The following is a 17,815-nucleotide window of genomic DNA, read 5'->3' as shown; positions in this document are numbered from 1 at the left end:
CTTTCTTTTTTTTCGAAATGGATTGTGTCATTGCTATCATGAAACTCGAATGAAACACGAAGAGGAAATTCCATGTTTCATGTTTCACAGCTCATGGTGTCTACACATTAGAAGCAATTTTCGTCAAAAATTGCCTTTTTTAAAAAATTCTGACGTTTCTGCCTACAAAAGATAGGGGAAATTTTCTTTAAAAAGGCATTTTTTAAAGAAATTTCTACTAGTGTGAGTGAGAGCGTGAGAGGCCATAATGTTTCACTTGTTTCATTTTCATTTCGCTGAAAATCTTGAAACATCGAATTTCAAATACCGATTGAATGCAATCCGGTAACCGCAGATGGCGTTGATTGATTTGTGTTTTTTAAACGGTGCTTTTGTTTAGCGTGTTGCGGAAAATTTTCTTGTTGTTTGTAAAATGTCGTGAAAAGTGTTTGTTTTTGGATGATTTCTGTGTAGTCCGATAAATACAATCTGATGGTCATCATCTTCGCGTGAAAATCAGGTAAGTTCATTGCAATTCCATGGAGATTCTCTGAAAATTGTTCTAAGATGATTCCTAACCTCACTTTTGCCAATGGAAATTGCGCTCATTCTAACATCTCATTTCTTATCATAATTTTCTGATAAAATACTCTGAATTTCATTCAAAACAAGGTGTATTATCTATTACCAAGCAAATTCAATTGAGATTGTGCTTCAACTGGGTGTTTTTTGCATCTTCCGGATGATCTTGATAGGAGATTCCCCAGCGTTGATGATCATCTCTTGTTCATGAGTTTCTCTATTTAATCGCTAAATATCACTTTCCGGACATTATTTATTGTGGCGCGGTGACAAGACAATCACGTGCGGACACAATTTCAAAGGAAACAACAATGTTTGATTTGATTGGGTGTTTAATTACTAAATCAATATTCATAAATGGAAGACTCCAATCCGGCGATGGTTGTGAAGGCGAGAAACACAGGAAAATCCACAAATAAGCCTTGTTAGGTCTTTTGTCTCGTGATTCTTTTGTCAATCGTCAAATTTTTTGGTCTAAAGGTGTCTGCACACTGGAGCTGATTTCATCAAGAATTAATTCAAAAATTTTTGAAAGAAAAAGTCCTATTTTTGAAGGAATTTTTGAAGAACAATGCCTCCACATTTAGGTTTATTTTCCATCAAATTTTTTTGACAGATCGCTCCCAAGTGTGTCTTGTAATTGTTTTTGATTAAAATTTGTTGTTTCTCTGCCGAAAATAGCGAGAATAGCGTTGAAGTTCCTTGGGAAAATACAGTGGGACCTCGATAGAGTCAACTAATTATTTCCAGGCCTGTTGACTATTGGATTCGTTGACTCTATTGGAGTCCGAAAAAAATCAATTAAAATGTGAAATTTTGATATAAAGGGGTATTATTTTATTTTTTTACTAGATCATTGATAAATTCAACAGGATAGTAGAATATTTTATTAAATTAATCCATAAACTCTATACCCTCTGGCCCAAAAAAGTCGTATGTTTAGGTCAAAGTTGCAGATTAAGGAATGATTTTTAAGAATAATTAGTAAATACACTCAGTCCCGGGTTTTAGGCACATTTTCGGGACCGTAAAAACGCGCGAAATGGCATTATGCATCAATAAACTTGGCATACCCGCAGGCTATTTCTTTTTAATGAATTTGCTTAAATTTTTTTTGCTTAAGAATTTTAATTTTCTGTTGTTTGTTTTTGTTTTTGATTCAAATTTTCTTTTGAGATACTGATATTTTAAATTAAAAAGTAAGTTAAAATAAATTTACACGTTTTCTTTAGAAGCGTAATTTTTATGATCGTTTGTCATGAACACTTTTCAAAGAAGTAATGTCTTAAAAAAGTTCGAATAAATTTAGAAAAGTTTCTTCACTATAGGGTAAATTAAGCTAATTCAATACCTGCTTCAAATGGAAATTTTTCGCTACTCCAAATGGAAACGTCATTGTTTTCATGATAAATACAGTACTAAATTATTATATTTATATATTTTCCATACGACATTTCGATTATTTAGTTAATTTTGCTCCAAATAAAACAAAAATCCATTCATATTCACAAATTTTAATTTGTTAATATCTTTAAAATTAAAAGTGTACCTTTTTTCCTTCGAATTTTTCATCGATCGACCATATTTTCCAACGAAAAACACAATGAGGTGAGTGTTGTTTATTCATTTTGTTTAACATTTATGTCATATTTCTGGCTAATTTTAGTCAAATTTAGTGCTAATCTTTATTGTTAATGGTACGTGAAGTTTTCAAATGAAATAATTACCTATTTCGTGGACAAAAAGGGGTTTTCTGAAGTGTGTGCAAATGCTTCAATAGGAAACCTCGGAAAAATGATTTTTTGGAGAGATTTTCCTATTGTTTTAGATGGGAAAGGAGAAAAGACTAGGAATAAGAACGAATCCTGCACTGAAGAGCAACTCAACAAAGTTTTGGAAGCCTTTCGTCGTGGTTTCACTTACACTGTTTGTCTTCAATTAGAAACTTTCCCTTGTCTCCATTTGGATTAATTTGTTTCCAATAGAAGCATCTTACACTTGTGCATTTTTCTTGTATTTAAGAAGTTTTCTAATTATATCTATAGAATTTTCACTAAACAGTGACATTCTAGAAGAGTCAAGGAACAAATTTATGTAATTCTCTTCAGAAAAAATATGAACTTAATGTGTTGAATCTTCTGTGAAAGTTAAAGTGTCTGGAAATGGTTTTGAATTAGGACATTAACCCTAAATACTATCCCAAGGAACTTCACTAAAAGCTTTTCGCACTTTTTCCAGCAGAAAACAAAAAACAAATCATGAAAAATAATCTTGATGGCTTCCTTCAAGAATTATGTCAAAAATGACTGATGAATTTCGCTCGAATGTGCAGCGGGTAATTTCTTTCAAAAATTTTTGATAGAAGTTATCTTGAATTGGATAAGATTTTTGAAAGAAATTCCATACACATTATGGCCTCTACACATTGGGAGCAATTTTTGTCAAAAATTGCTTTTTTGAAGGAAATTCCCTGCAGCGTTGTAGGGGGAAATGTCAAATTTCTGTCAAAAACGCAATTTTTGACGAAAATTGCTCCCAATGTGTAGACGCCTTTAGTCAAATTTTCTTCAAAAACCCATCTTTTTGTCAAAAATTCATGCGAATGTGTAGGCAAATTATTTTATTTACACTTCTTAAAGGACATTTTTGACATAAATTTTTGATATTTCATTTTTAATCCTTCCCGAACGAAATTTTGCATGAAAATTGAAGGAAATATCCAGCCAAATTCTGTTTGGCTTCGGAAGCTACCAAATTAATTTTCCTCAGATTACCGGCTTAGGTTTATGAGCTCATGTCCTATGAGATTTTTGCAGAATTTTAGACTTTAACTTTATGGTGAAATTAAGCAATTTAAACTTTTGGATTCGTAAAATCAATTGTCATTGTTACTCGGTTACAATGGGAAGACCCTCAAGTTAAGAATTTAGGTGAACTCTCCCAGTATGAAAACTATTTAAATCAGAGGTGTGCAAGAACCGTTGAAACGGAATAAACGTCAAAATAAGTTTGATCAGGTGTGTTTTGACCGTTGACGTACCAGTTTCATTTGACGTTTGTTCGGTTTCAAACGGCTCTTCCACATCTCTGATTTAAATGCTTAACATTTGAAGTCTGAAAACTCTGTAAATTATAACAGAAAAAGTTAATAAATTAGGAAGTCTTTAAATTTAAACTAAATATTCTTACTGCTCAAACTCCACGGAGAGAGCAGTATACCCTCTATTATTTCACCCCCCCCCCCCCCCCAATTTCTGCCGCCCACCCCCCGCACTTTTGTTAAAAAATCTTCAAGTAGTTTCAGAAGATTTCTGAGAAATGTTGTCATGTCCATCTCTCCCGTCTGTCCATCTGTCTGTCGCCAGCTCTAATTTTGGACAGTTTCTAAATTTGGACACTTTGAGGGTAAAATTTGAAAAAAAATGAATTGATTAAAATTATGGATTTTTATTCCAATATTTGATAAATAATGAATTCTATCTTAATATTTGTTCTTTTTGGAAGATTGTAACACTAAATTCGTAAAATTTTGAATATTATTTGAGTTAAAATTGCTGTGTTGAAAATTCAGTGTGAGCTATTCAATATATTTCTACAAAAAACTACACAAAAGAAATAATTTAATTTTCCAAAATTCAACCCTTTAAATGTTGTATGTGTTCGTAGTTGCTCCTATAATTTTTAGCATGGATAAATGCATTCTGTTAATGTGGATTTACAGATTCCTTGTTGTTTGCGTTTCTCTTGAGCGTTAACTAATCTTTAGTTAAGGCCTCTACACATTGGGAGTTTTTTTTCGTCAAAAATTGCATTTTTGACAGAATTTTGACGTTTCTGCCTACAGTGTGGTGCAGGCGATTTCCTTTCTAAAAGCAATAAATGCTCCCAAATGTGTAGAATCCATAAGTTTCTTTATAATTTATATACATTTGCAATAATATTCTGCGAAATCTTCATAGGGAATTTCAAATCTTCAAATTTGAACATTTGGGGGGTATAAATGACATTTCTCACTCCTCAAATTTAAACGATATTTTCAAAAATGTAATGGAATTCATATGAAATGCATTTTCCCTAAATTAAGATAAATAACTTTAGAGATTATATCAGTGTAATTTATTGTGAAATATGTGGAATTTTTTGCGGAAGTTAATATAATACGATAATATTGAAGAAACACCAGAGAAAAATGGTTCTAATTCAGACTCCACGCAAAATTTTCTTCACACAACCTCAAATTTTACATTTTGAAATCAACCGTCGTAGTTCAAATTTGAGGAACTCGACTGTACATAAACATTCTAAAAATCATAAAAAGGCGAAACGTGAAAGAATTAAAAAAAATGTAATTTTTCAGCAAATTATAGGGCATACTTCTTGTTGTTCTTATTTTTTTTTAAGAATTATTTCAAATTTTTGGTCTTATCGCAAGTTGACGACTGTCTTTATTACTGTGCAATAATTTTAGTTCCATGATTAAGTTAAATATTAATTTTATGTCTTACACAGAAAAGAAATCCGAAAAAGTTAAAATAACATTCCGGAAATGTTTATTTTATACTGGCAGTATTTATCCGAAAACAGTGTAAATATTATGCTTTTTATGAGTGTTAGGGGTTAAAGTTATCCTTTTTCATGATAATTTTACCCTTAAAAAAGTGTAAAATTAACATTGAAAAATATTGATATATTTACACCTAAAAAGTGTTAAAGTTATGAGGAAAAAAATTAATCGCTCCCGCGTTTTTTTTCTCAGTGTAGAATTTAAAGTGTCTCGGATGATATGTTGTACGACGATGGGGGATAATCTTGATGAAATTCTGGATTATAGGCTTTCTTACCCACCAATATTAAATGCATCTATTACATTCTGCTATTTGTAATTAGAATGGCTTTTATGTTTAAATTGGATTTCTAAGCTAAAATCATTCTAAAGGAAATATATATTCTATTTAGTAGTTCGCAAATGTCTTCATTTTTTCGCCAGACTAACAGTTCTGCCAAAACTGTTTATTAATTTTAGTTCCCAAGAATTTTGTAATCATTTTAATAGTTCCTGCTCAATTACAATATCTGGGACTTTTGAGTTTGAATTTTGGACTTAAAATAAATCGGCTATCGTTCACATTAACTGACAATTATTATTTGCTGAATAAATCATAACGAGAATTGTAAGTCGTGAGAAAAAGTGAGTAAAAAGACATAATTTTCAGTATAACAAGTCATATCGTCACAGGTATTATTTCATGGATTTTTTTCTTATGTTGTTGGTGTGTCAATAGTACCGATGTAGCCAGAAAAATAAAGTCGTGTAAATATTGAAAAAGTATAATTAAAGTATAATGAAATTTCTCCTTTTCATATATTGCTTGCAGAGCAATTCTCTTTGGTTGATAGAGTCTTGCTGTTGAGTTAAAAAAAAACTTCAAAATATATTTAACGGAATTCCCTTCCGGATCTCGAAGAGCAATTCAATAATTCACCCCTTTTACTCATTTAATCTTTTTTCTATTGCGGAGTTTCAACAGAATCTTCTTGTTGGAGTTTTTGGGATGTTTTGTTGTAGTCCAGCTTTAGTTAATGCTCTTTTTTTTCTCTATCTGTGCTACTTGTGAGGAAAGTGGCATCTCTTTTGCACTCTCCCGCGCGTGTTAATCTACATTTGGAGTGTGGAAGAACAGTTAAATAATCGGCACATTGATTAATGATTCACGAGATGAATTACATCTCATCAGTTAATATTGGGTTGGCTAAATGCTGCAGAGAGACCATTCCTCGACTGAGGGGGAGGATGGTAGGAAAAGTGAGAGATGTTTATATATGAGATATTAGGAGCAGAAGGAGTCGATATTTTGCCACAAATGATCCATTCACAATTTTGCACAAGAAACACGTTGTAGACTTTCACGATAATTTCACTTGTTCAATATGTCTGATTTCCTGATAAAATTTAATACATATTGCCAATTGATTGTTTTCTTTGATTTTTCTGTCGGTTTTTTATGGTTATTGAAATATTATTTTCTCTTTGAGATTTATTTGTAGTCATTTCGAAAGTTAATTTGCTTAGGAAATTGTTTTATTTGTAGGTTAATAATATTATATTTAATAATTATTTTATATATGTTTTTTAAAGTATTTTTTTTAGCGGTAATCGAATGTTGAGCATTATTCTAGAACCAAAGGTGTTTTACAGCAAAAGTATAAAATTTTGTAGACATTTCATCGTTGCGCCATCTTACGGAATTTTTTCATTCTTAAACCGTAAGTGCGGATGACTTTGACAGCCCTTTGTTCGTAAGTTTTCCTTTATTTATAGAAATTAAGGATGGTCTTTACCGAGTACTATACGGGATGGTCTTTAAGTTCTAGAAATAAAGAAAAGCTTACGAACAGGGGGGTGTCAAAGTCACCCGAAGGAGACAAAGTCACCTGCATTTACGGAATTTTAAAATTTGAATTTTAAATTATTTAATTAAGTGGTTGTTATTAGCCCATCAAGTTTTGACATCAATATCTTATTGTAAAACAACAAAACTGCTAGAAAATGTCCTTTAAAGGCGTCTACACATTGGTAGCAATTTTCGTCAAAAATTGCGTTTTTGACAGAAATTTGACGTTTCCCCCTACAACGCTGCAGGGAATTTCCTTCAAAAAAAGCAATTTTTGACAAAAATTTCTCCCAATGTGTAGAGACCATAAAAGCCTACTTCCTTAGTTCTCATCGTAATTCATTGGTCTTTTAACATCACAAAACTGCAATAAATTCATTGTTATTGCAAATCAACTTATAAATTGCTAGAAAACTGAATTATATTTTTAGGTTATCTTTATTGTAAAATTATTCAGGTTATGTCCGAAAGTTATAAAGCTTATGTTCAAACTTATCTTTATTGACTTTGACATAATTTTTATCAACTTAAAAAGGAAACAAAAACAACATTAAGTCCAATTCAATCTTTCGTAAATGGAGGGGGGTTACAGAAACCCAAAATTTATTTGTGACCTGTTAAGCCAATGCAATGTACATGTTTTTTTTATACACTCTGAAAATCAGATATGTTAATCTTAAAAAAAATTGTTATTGTTCCAAACATCAATTTTTTTTTAAAAATTGTAAGAAATGAAACAGAAAAATGTAAAAAAAACACTATACAGTTTATGACGGGGGTTTCCGTCGTTTTCACCCCCCGAGACTGGTCACCAACGTTAAGACGGCGACGGCCGCAATTTTATTTTAGGGGAATCGCCAATAATGACGAAAACCCCTTAATAAATTGAAATGGAATGAAGTGGTGTATTCTACAGATTAGTACACTGGAGAGAAATCCGAGAAAGTTAAAATAACATTCCGGAAGTGTTTATTTTACCCCGTAGTATTAATCTGAAATCGGTGTAAATATTACGCATTTTAGGCGTATTAGGGGTTAAAGTTACCCTTTTTCATGTTAATTTTACCCCTAAAAAGATGTAAAATCAAAATTAAAAAATGTTGATATATTTTTGCACCTAAAAGTGTTAAAGTTATGAGGAAAAAAGTTAATCGTACCCCTGTTTTTTTCTCAGTGTAGGAATTGCCATACGAGAATTGTCATTGAGAATTATACCTGAAAGTTTTCGAATATGAATGATTCTAGAACATTTTTTAGTACATGGCTGTTCTCATGTGCTTCTGTCTTATCGACTTTTCTTCATGTTAGTTTTTGTCACGACTGTTTTCCGTAGTTCTCGTCGTGGTCAAAACCCACAAAACAGTCGTGACTAGAACCAAAAGGAAGAAAAGTCAATAATGTAGAAACACATGAATATAGCCATGTTTTAAGTTTTCACTTTTTCATTTTTCATTCGAATAACACCATAATTCATCTGTTCCCTGTCTGAAGACTAACATTCAGAATGATTTTCTGAGTGACAAAAGATTGACAGATTGAAATTGACATTCAGCTACTGATAAACGGATTTCACTGGAATTCGAATTAAAATTAATATTGAAAAATTCGCGAGTACTATTAATATTACATTTATTTTGTTTTTGCTAAAAGATTAAGAAAAGAATTGTATCTCTGTGAATTTAAAAAAAAAAAATCAAAATAATATTTTTAAGATTTGCAGACATTTTTAGTATAATTTTTAAGAAACATCGTTGAATCTAAAACGGGCTTTGTAGACGTAAAGAAGAAGAAAAAGATAAAGAGAAATCTATAAAATTTGGAGAGTGTTAAATTCGTTAAATGTGTTTTAACTCTTTCGCGTCCATAGGGTCATATATGACCCGGGGAAAAAAGTTTCTTTTTGGCTATTTACATTAATTAAAATCTAACTGGAGTCTTGAGAAAATGAGCCAAGAATCTTACATCCTTCTATTATGATGTCGTGCACGAACAGATAGATTTCAATTAATGTAAATAGCCAAAAAAACTTTTTTCCCCGAGTCATGACATTACCCTATGGACGCGAAAGAGTTAATGGACTTTAAGTCTTTTTGTATATATTATTTTCGTTGATTTGTAAGTATATTTTTTTTAGTACTTAAAGTCTATTTAATTAAAATTGCAGATATCATGGTGCTATCCAATAATATCTGCAATCCATGTTCATTCTTTTTGAGAATTTTACTCTTTTCATGTGCTTCTGCCTTATCGACATTTTTTTTGTTCGTTCCGTCTCGAGTCTCGACTATTTTCTCCAATCCTCGCCGTGTTTTAAAACCATCAAAAAGTCGTGACACGAACCAACACACAAAGAACTTTATTTACGTAGAAGCACTTGAGAAGAGTAAAGTGCTAAAAAATGCTCATTTTTAGGTGTCATTGCTTCATAATTTTGTTACACGTATTTTCCTTGGTTTTAGCTTCATAAATCTTTCCTCTGAACATCTTTTAGCACATGACTGTTCTGTGCTCCTACGTTATCGACATTTCTTTGTATTGATTCTTGGCTAGACTGTTTTTGTCTCAGGTATCGTCGTGTTCCAAAAATATCAATCGTGACAGCTCGAAAATTCTTCGTGCGATTTTTTTCATTTTTGGATTTGAGATTATCCAGGTGGAAATTTCGCCCTTATACGAAAATACCGTTGAATCGGTTGAATCAGTTCTAATAACGATTTTTTAAGGTCTTCGGGTTTATTTTTAAGCTCGTTGGAAAGGTGTTGGAATTCCTGATAAGACTAAATGGATAAGTTTTATCCTATAACTACCTTTTATCCGTAACTCAATTATATTACTTCTAAGGAATTTTTTGAGCAATTTTTGTGTAATTTAAATATAAATTCGATTGTGAACCGGTAATAAACCGGTTATAAATCGATATGTCATTTTTGTCCGAAAATCAATTTTACAAGTTTTATAAATTTGTGGGATTTTTTGAGTGATTTATGAATCGGTTCAAATCGGTTGTGAACCGGTAAACGGTCCGTAAAGTCACGAGTTCGAGTATTCCGCAAAGTCTGGGACGCGTTTTTTCAAATAGTATTAAGAAAAATTATTGCGAACTATTTTTGGAAAACAGTTAATGAGGCTAAAACTTTATTTTTTGGAACGAAACTTATTCCATTCTAATTTAATAGAAAATTTTTAATAATTTTATAAATTCTCGGCCCTTTTCACTAGAATTATGAACACTCTTGATCTTTGTAACAATACAGAGTCTTTAAGGTACAATTACTTTATTACATTAGAAATAATTTTAATTTCAACTAGACTTATTATTAATTATATTTTCTTGTGAACCTCTTATCTGACAATCTAAAGTCAGTGAAATATGTAATTATAATTATACAAGTCGTAAAAGAAGTCTGCCGACAGAAATCTTGCATAGAATTTTTTCAGGAAGACCATACTAATTTTTTATCTGTATATATTTGATTAAATTATTTTTTTTAATTATTATATATGTTTTATTAGCATTTATTAACTGACAAATTAGAAAATATATTGCATTTTTTATTGCTCAAATTCAAAGAGCGTTGCGACTCTATGTCTCCTAGGGGGATATGTTTTAGAAACTATCTGTCTATTATCAACCCATAGATCAAATGATAAGAGATATCGACTGTTGGTCATATGTGACCCCCCATAAGTCTTTATTAAAAAACGTTAATGTTTATGCACGTTTTTGAAAATATTTACCAAAAATATACAGCTAAGAGTTAATTTGTGAATTCCGAGGACAACAGACACATTAAGCTGTTGATCTCCTCTCCAAAGTCAATTCTTCTGGTTTAAAGTGTAGAAAGTTATTGACAGTGTCTGCATTTACAAATAATGATCTTAATGTAGAATTTCTTGGCTTTTGAAGCTGTTAAATGCAGGGATAAGTATCTCGTTTTAACAGTTAATGCGTTCAACTGGTCAGCAAAGTTTATTGTGCAATCTTTTCAAGCTCAATTTCAATTTCATTGATGCGATCCAATTGAAATGTTTTATGAATGGGAAAAAATCACGCCTAGGAAGTTTATTGAGAATTAAGAATAATTTTATTTAAAAAAAATAACTAGGGGATTTCATAAAGTAATTGCATGGTTTGAAGATAAAATTCTTCACACACTTCAATTTTGATGTTTTCCATTTTCTCTTTTTTTTAACTGATTAATAAAAATGTGAGGAGAGATTCATCGAATCAGAAATGCGAATGAACCTCAAGACCCTCCTACGAATGAAACAATCTCTTAATAATATGGGAAGAGTTTGCATTACAATGCGGTTTTCTGAGAAGTTGTGGAAGTACAATTTCAATTACTAATCTCTTTATGGAATTCTTTATTCATATAAAGATAGGAGAAAATTACAAGCTGAACAATCTAATAATTCTTCCAATTATAATTTTTTTTTAAAAGAGGGAGAGATCATTTTGTAATTATTCTGTGGAAAGAACCTTTCTGATTGGTTAAAGTAATTTTTTTTCTATTATATTGTGTTAAACAAAAATTGAATAATGAAAGATGGGAATATTCTTGTGATGTCGATAATGATGAGTATGGGAACTATTCCAAAATAAATATATTTAAAAAAATATTCTCACTAGGTTTTTAGGTCCTTTCCTAGATAACTCTTGGTCGTTTGACTTTGACTCTTGAGAATACGAGAAAATCTATTGTGACTGTGCCCTTTTATGAGTATCACATTTAAATGGTGCGATATTCTACTTCTGTGCCTATATATCTCTTGAATTTTGGGGGGATGACATGATGAGTGGTTGCGGATGCTTAATGAATGATTGTGAGGCTCAATGTGCCTTTCTGAAGCCTGTGTGGGAGGTCATTGAGGGGAAGAATATAGCGCGAATATTTGTATATATAGATTCCTATCCTGGCTGTGTTATTGGTTTTCCTACTCACATCGCACCAAGCCTCTCTACCCTATGGTACGGTTAAATTGTCCCAAAAAATTGATGTTGGTAAAATTTGGTACAAAATATACTAAAAGTTGAACTTTAATGTAGAGCATAGATTGCAAATATACATAAGATTTTCAAGACAAAATATTAAGCGGATTGGTGAACTTTTAGAACATGTCTGTACTAAATTAATTAGTAAATAAATTGTCAAGACCTTACGTAAAATACTAGGCTGTAGTTTTAATGTAGAGCTTTTATTGAAATATTATTTAAAATTGAAATAACACTGTTATGAGCGTTAGTAAATTTTTAAAACATGTCTGTACTAAATTAACTTTACACTCCTAGGGTGAGTTTGTACCTCTGCTTTTCGTTAGCTTTTCTTTAATTCTATAACTTAAGTATGGTCCCGGCCGGAACAAAATCGGAGTTATAACATATTTCCATGATACTAGTCTGACAAAAATCTGAGTCCGATTTGTATTATATTTTTCATTTAAAAATATATGATATTCGTACTCTGTAATTGTCCGAGATATGTTCCACTCATTCTACAGTGTCTCTGATATGTTCCACTGCCACAATAATATCGAAAATAAATGTGCAATTTTTTTTACTATTTTGCAAAGATTTATACGAAAAGAGGCATAAAAGTAGCCAATGAAGCTTAAGAATTACGTTTCCTGTAAGAAAATGGCCTCATCAGATGATAAAATTAATAATTGTGATTCACACGTACACGGTAGTCACACCAATACTAATGCTGGCAAAAAGTCTCTTCCACTAGTAAAACGACACAGTCTTTTATATGGAGGGTAGGCCTACAATCGGCCTACTATCCCGACTATAGTAGGCCTACTCTACCTATTAGTATATAATATTTATCTAATATTGTATAACATTTGTTCCGGCCGGGGTCTTCATCGATCTGATCTACCATGTCCGATCAGTTAAAACCTCCCATAATTAAAGCTTACGAAAAATAAAATTGTAAACGTATTCCCGGAGTGCAAAGTCACCCGCATGCACGGTTCTACAACTGGATGGAAACATTGATAATGTATTTAGTGTACTAAAATCGAATAATCGAAGATTTTATAACAGAAACATGTTATGAAGAAATTATGTGTAAGTAATAAATTAGAGAAAAATTAAACTGCTTTAAAAAATTAATTCGTTCGTTCATTTTGTTTTTTTTAATTTTAAAGTTTTGTTATTAAAAAGTTAACAAAAAATTGTAGGTTGAGTTTTTAATACCATTTTATTTCTATTATTAGCTTCCTACATCTTACTCTTGTAGAAAATTAGCGTAACCCAATGTTATTTAGAACTGAACATACCTGAAATTTAGTACAAATGTACTAAAGTGACTTCATTAATTTAGCAAAGCCTTTACTGTCATTGGGGCTATTTGAAATATAGAAAACAAATAGTTACTTGAGTATTTTTTTCTAGATTGATTTCAGTATGTTACAAGAGAATTGAAAATGATATATTTCAATTTCTTTTAGTACATTTCTGTACTAATTATTTTTTTATTTCAATATTAAGTTTCTTAAAATTGACAAACCTTAAAAAAAAGATCAATGTATTTTTCTCTTAGGGACGTTGCCAACTGGCTTGTACTAAAAAGGCGTGCATTTTTAGGAAACTGCTAGCTCATTTCTTATTGAATAATAGCTAACATATTTACAAAAATTGTTTAAAACACTTCAGTATGAGACACCTTATTGATTATTTGACTTGATTTATTAAAATATTAATTATTAAAATAAGATAACCGTTCTATTAATTTTATAACTTCCATATTTAGTACAGTTTATCATGGCGTATTGTTAGGATATTCCTGTTCTCTTTAAAATTTGATACATTATTGCAAAGAAATCAATTATTTGTTGATTTTCAAAAATTTTAAGGGAAAAAAATATTTATAATATTTTATTGGCAGCTAATCATTTTAAATTAGACTTAGTAAATTTAATATATAACCGCGTCGAGAATAAAGAGATTAAACAACTCATGTTTTTCCTCAAATTGCACAATAAAATGACTTTTAAAATATTTTATCACTTAATAATAAATATTATTGTAAATAAAATTATTATATTATTGTCAATAATTGTACGGAACACAATGGGACAAGTAGTAAAGTTTCAGTTATATATTGCAAGTGTACCAAGTTCGAATCCTCTTTAGGTTACCAGGAGAAGGCCTAGCTAGTATTTAAATGTGCTACAGAAAATTTGCCAACAACTTCGTTCCCTTATGATGAGAAATTTTACTATTTTAACTGCTCGAAATCCAAAAGAGAGCAGTTTTCACAATCCATTTAATTATCATCATCATTTTCAACCGCTTATCCTTATTGGGGTCGTGGGCCCATGGCATCCAGATTAGCAACCCACGCTTGTCGATCCTACGCTTTTTAAGGAAGATGTTCGGATTTGATCTCAAGGCACTCGAAGGCAAGATTATGAATTTAGTTCAGCCATCGGGTCTCGGTCAAAATCCCGAAAACCAAAATCCCAAAAGCCAAAATCCCTAAAGCCAAAATCCCAAATAATAAAATCCCGAAAGCCAAAATCTCGAATGGGCCAAAATCCCGAGAGCCAAAATCCCAAAAGCCAAAATCCCTAAAGCCTAAATCCCAAATAACAAAATTCCGAAAGCCAAAATCTCGAATGAGCCAAAATCCCTAAAACCAAAATCCCGAAAGCCAAAATCCCTAAAGTCAAAATCCCGAATACCAAAATCCCGAAAGCCAAAATCACGAATGCCAAAATCCCGAAAGCCAAAATCCCTAAAGTCAAAATCCCGAATACCAAAATCCCGAAAGCCAAAATCACGAATGCCAAAATCCCGAAAGCCAAAATCCCTAAAGCCAAAATCCCGAATGCCAAAATCTCAAAAGCCAAAATCCCTAAAGCCAAAATCCCGAATACCAAAATACCGAAAGCCAAAATCCAGAGAGCCAAAATCCCGAATTCATAAAAGTGTCATAGCTACTCCCATAGGATTGCACACACACTTGCTGGAGGCAAAGAAAAATGTTCTGTGTCTTTTGAAATTATTCTAAACATTATCCTCCATTTAATTTCATCCCTTTCAGGGAACATTCGAGATTTTGACCCTTTCGGGATTGTAGCTGCCTCCATAGCCATCTGTTCAAAAACTGTTCAAAAAGTACAATTCTCGATGTATTCGGAGGGGGACTTTAAATATTCTTGTATTTCGGCTATCTTCGAAATTTTAGTATTGTGCATTTTGTGGAGGGTTGCCCTTTATCCATGAGTTAATATCTCAAACCGCTTGATCTATAAATCTATTTTTTCCAGAACATAGACGTTTTGTAAATATTTTTATGCTGTAAATATGCGATTTTGAGGAGGGGTCGCATGAAAATCCTAAACCAATGTCTCAATCCGTTACACCTATAAATTCATGTGATTTTTTGGGACAATTCAACTGAGAGACGTTGTTCACACAATTCCATCATCCAGTATTCTTAATGTGCTATGTATTTTCAATTGATGTACAATTCGTCCGTTTATTTGACTTAAATATTATTATCTATTAATCATTGGGGTCCATTGGAACAAGCGTTGGTGTATTTTGCCTCTCTTTTTGTCTGTTTGTGTTAGAGAGTGTACTATGTACAAAAATTCTTTGGGTGTCTTATTGAGTTGGTGGAGCGAAAGCTGGGAAAAAATCGGTGGTAATATTGAGGGAGTTGGAGATGGTGAACGATACTCTCGATGGAATGAAGAAGCGTTGCAAAGTGGGAATTTGTTTTATGGGTTCCAATACCATTTGCCCCAATGTAACGTGTGTTAATATATTGTAGAATAATACAAATTATCTCCTCATTATTTTTAACACAATATTGCTTATTTGAACAGAGACATGAGACATAACAAGAGCATAGAAACACTGTGAGTAGCTTCAGTGATCGACGTGTAATTGAGAAATTGGCATTTTCTTTCACAAATGGATAAGATACTTGTGCCTCTTTTTTTTCTTACTTTTTTTTTACCAACATCCTCGAAGGTCTCATTTATTCATTCTCTGGAAGAAAAGACGAGATATTATGTGTGTTAAATGATATTGGAGTTAAACGTGATGAAAGAGATGCGAAAAAGGAATTGGAAGGAGTGGAAAAAAATAGGGAAAAATAAATGGAAAAATGAACATTTTCACTTTATCAGCACAATGTCAAATGGGAAGAGTGAATTATTGTCAAAAGAATTATATTTTTTCGTGTTCTTTGAAGAAGTTTCCTCAAGGATATGGTCCTCAATATATTTTTTTGACCCTCTGAATTGTGATTTCAATTTTAAATTTACATGGCTCGATAATTAGGAGTGGAAGGACAAGAAATATTCAAAGAGACAGATAAAATGTGGTCACCATATGGTTGTAACACAAACAAGTTGCAATATATACAATGAGAAGGCAAAAAGGATCTTTCGTCTCCTTTTGTACCATCTTACAATAAGTGTGAAAGACTCAGAAAGACGAAGAGTCAATAGAATAGTTTTTCCAAGGAGAGAATATTGACGATTATGCAGAGTCTTGTAAAATTTGCTGGAATATTTGTTATTGCTCTTTAAGCATGAAAAATCCAAGATTAAATAACTTTTTTTTTTGCTTTCTCAGAACTAAAATTCCAAACATAAATATATTACTCTATCCTGTTGATAAATTTTCTTGGGAAATTGTCCCTCTAAAAGATTTAAAAATTGATTTGACCAAATGCCTAATTTATATTCAGAATATCAAGTCAAACTAGTTTGTTTGTGAAGGATGCTGGATAAATCTCTTGTTAACTTCCTCTTTTCTTCTTGCCTTTAAATCCTCAGGAATGTCCTTACTTTCATTTTTCTTCTTTCCCCATGATGAATGGTTTTCATACTCCTTTCACACATATGTGACCTCACAATACTTTAGCTAATCTTATAATCTTGATTTCTTTGAATCTTTGGAAAATATTTAGATTTATAAATTTTTGAATTTTTAATGCTTTTGTCTATTGAATATTTGCAAAATTAACATTTTTAGTGAATTTATTTAGTTTGATCGATATCTTTGACTAAAAGTTTGATATCTAAATAATGAGAACGTTTGACAGCGCCATTCGCGGAAAAAAACAGCGCCCTCGTGCGGAAAAACTTTTCCAGTGCGTATGAATACTAGACAATTTGTTATCTTTCATTTTGGCTTTAAAATTCTGTCCTCTAAAAAGGCGGCTGTTCAGCACACTTCAGATAGATTTTACGAAAAGAAATATCAATTTAAAATAATGAAAATAATATAGGGGAAAGGGCCTATGCTTTGTACGATCCCAAATTTCGTAATGACTAAATGTTTCCTATGTTTCTGAACAAATAAGACTCCCCAATATATTTTAAAAACTAGGCAATTTCCCCTAGTTGAAATATGTGCAAGATGAGTCACATTTATTAAGAAACTTAGAAAAAAATTAGTCATTACGAAGCTTGGGATCATCGCACGAAGCATGGGCACTTTCTTCTATAAAGATTTCTTTTCATCTTTTATCAATTGAATTTGTTAAAGAAAATCAAAAGAGAGACTTTCTTAAAATTCGATAGTTTACAGTCGTTATGTTCCTTATACCGGCTTCAGACCTAAGGTTTAGCCCAGTTCCCGAGGGTTTTAAATTTCGAAATAGCAACCAATTTTATTAATTTTTCAAAACTTAATGGATGACTTGATCATTATATCCAATCTTAAGTGTTAATTTTCTATAAAATCTTGATTGATAAGAAATTAGAGAAGGTAAGCCATATGGCTGAGCCTTAGGTCTGAAGCCCGTATTATACGGGCTTCAGACCTAATGCCCTGGACACACTTACGGCTAAAGTCCAGAGACGACTAAGCCCGTTCAGTCTAGTCAGTT

At 31.7% G+C, this 17,815-nt stretch overlaps 1 protein-coding gene across 5 annotated transcripts in view; it reads left to right on the top strand.

The window, feature by feature from the left end:
- Positions 1-342: 342 nt before the first annotated feature.
- LOC129798263 (protein dead ringer) overlaps positions 343-17,815 on the top strand; it is a 229,587-nt gene continuing 212,114 nt past the window's right edge. For 2 of the 5 annotated variants that reach the window (XM_055841309.1, XM_055841306.1), the window contains exon 1: positions 343-499. The gene's annotated coding sequence lies outside the window, so the exon portion shown is untranslated. The remainder of the gene's footprint in view (positions 500-17,815) is intronic. The other 3 variants (XM_055841307.1, XM_055841310.1, XM_055841311.1) reach the window with 3 other exon arrangements.

The sequence above is a fragment of the Phlebotomus papatasi genome, chromosome 1, assembly GCF_024763615.1.
Source record: "Phlebotomus papatasi isolate M1 chromosome 1, Ppap_2.1, whole genome shotgun sequence".
NCBI lineage: Eukaryota > Metazoa > Arthropoda > Insecta > Diptera > Psychodidae > Phlebotomus > Phlebotomus papatasi.
This window is presented reverse-complemented; position numbering and strand designations above follow the sequence as displayed.